General features: G+C 36.3%; 1 protein-coding gene across 1 annotated transcript in view; it reads right to left on the reverse strand.

The window, feature by feature from the left end:
• fras1 (Fraser extracellular matrix complex subunit 1) overlaps nt 1-2,357 on the reverse strand; it is a gene marked incomplete in the record, with an annotated part of 260,581 nt that overhangs the window by 108,781 nt on the left and 149,443 nt on the right.

The raw sequence follows: 2,357 nt of genomic DNA on the forward strand, positions 1-2,357 counted from the left end.
ATATGCCCCTGGGGTCATTTTTTTGGTCCTAGGACTGTTTTTTTAAGAAGTACATATTCAAAGTTAGTAAAAAAAAAAACTTTAAAAAGTGAATTTTGCATAATAGGTCCCCTTTAAGATGACTTAGAAATGTTTTTAAAATTGATTGCATTATGTACAATGTCATTAAATGTTTCATGATAACAATTAGCTATACTTTGTTTAACCTGTTAGCAAGTTAAAGCTTCACTTTATCGTCTAGCCAAGCAGTTATCAAGCAAGTTAGTTATAATTTACTGCCACAATAAACAGTTAGCAAACTAGTTAGCTATACTTTACTGCCATGATAAACAGTTAGCAAGTTAGTTAGCCATACTTTATTGTCTAGCAAACAGTTTCTAGAGCTAGTTAGCTATACATTATTGTCTAGCTAAACTAGTTAGCCATACTTTGTCTAGCTAGCCAAACAGTTAGCAAGTTATTTGGCCCGATCCATCCCGATACCATGATCTGTACTGTCAGCTCATTTGCACATGCCGTCAAATGATAGACTTCTGGAATGTGCTCAGTTTAGTAAAAAATACTGAAAATAATTATTTCGATACTTGATTATAAAGGTGTGTTAATTTATATCCAGAAAACAGTTGTATACATTTTGATTAATAAAATATAGATTTACGATGTCTACATATTTATTTATAATACCTTTTATTAAAAAAAATTCTAGACAATCATGTTTTAACTCATCTTATCTTTGTTTTGTTTTTTTCCTGGAATACAAATCCACAGCTGTTGCAAACCTTGCCTTTTCTATGAAACATTGCAGCTGATGAAAGGCTAAAATTGAATGAATACTGTCATTAGTTTAGCGAAACGCTACAAGCTAAAAACAATGCTTCCAGGAGAGTACGGATCGTGCAGCCACAAAGGCTATATTGTCTAGCCAACAGTTATCAAACTAGTTAGCCATATGTTTTTTGTCTGAATACAATAACTGTAAGAAATATGAGGTAATAAAACATCTATAAAACGTTGGCATCACATAAATTCCAACTGAAACCAAATTAAGCATGTCAACATTTAAATATTAACTTTATTGTCCATAAAAGTCTACAAAATATGTGAGAAGATAAAACGTCTAGAGTATTTATTACTGAAATCCTAACTAAAACCAAATCATAAAGTTTTAATATATGATTAGCTTGCAAGCTAGCTAGCTTGTCTCAGTAATAGACTTGTTAGCTGCTATCCAATTAGAAAATCTAACTTAGGTAAAGTAGTCCAACATGAATAATTACTATATTAATGGCATTCAATATATTAAATGATGGTATTAGCTGAGCATTCACACACAGTTTTGTATATTTTTGGTGGTTATGCTTGTTTTTATAGAAACTTAAGATAAATATCAGGTTTCGGCTGTTCTACAAATCCATTTGTTCAGAAAACAGGTCCCTAAATGCTAAAATGGTTTTATTGCTTTAAAACAATATAAAATTGGGTATGGAACCAACGGTGGAACAGTTTTCTGCCGTTTCAAAGCATCCTGCTCCCTGGATAATTTAGGCCTCCCTAACATGCCCCTACATTCTTCACCCCACATACCAGCCGGCCTGAAAAAAGGCTTTTTAGAGCAGCCTTTGATGCCTGCTTTGGCAGCAGGAAGACAAATAGCTGAGCGGTGTTATCTGCTCTGGCAGCTGGGCCAGGCCACGGACTGACAGGTTCAGGCTGCTGCTGCTGGTGGTGAGAACGCCCGTCAACAACAGACTGACTGGGAGTCCCGAGTTTATGTGCCAACACATGTACGCAACCACCTTTTCTTTTTTAAGTCTATTTCCCCCGAGGCGTGTGCGTTTATAATCGAGCCCTTTTGAAATCTTTGAGCGCTGTCAGCTGCATCTGAGACTTGTGTACATGTTGGGATGATGGAAACTGGCAGCAGCAGATGGGGTCCTCTACCTGAGCCAAAGCAACAATTGTGTTTGTGCAAAAACATTTACCCTTCGAGAGCATCTCGACGTCTGAGCAAAGACTTTGTAAAAGTCACAAGTTTGAACTGAAATGTCTTTCAGCCAGGGCCGGGCAAAATCAGATCGTGCGCAATGAATTGTCTGAAAAACCATCACTGATGAAAGGGATCCATGATTATTTATAACATTAGACTTTATTTGATAAACCTATATTTTAACTGTAAAATAAAGGCTGTAAAAATACTGTAGGCTGTTTAGTTTTGTAAATTTTTAAAAATATATTTTAACACGGACGGGGCCATTTTATTTCCACACAAAGCATTCTGGGTCAATGATGACGTGGATAGGTCCTCGGTGCGAGGCTGCTAGCGAGCTATATCCGTGTCCAAAACGACAGGACGGGTC

This window comes from Austrofundulus limnaeus, unplaced genomic scaffold, assembly GCF_001266775.1.
Source record: "Austrofundulus limnaeus strain Quisiro unplaced genomic scaffold, Austrofundulus_limnaeus-1.0 Scaffold117, whole genome shotgun sequence".
Classification (NCBI taxonomy): Eukaryota; Metazoa; Chordata; class Actinopteri; order Cyprinodontiformes; family Rivulidae; genus Austrofundulus; species Austrofundulus limnaeus.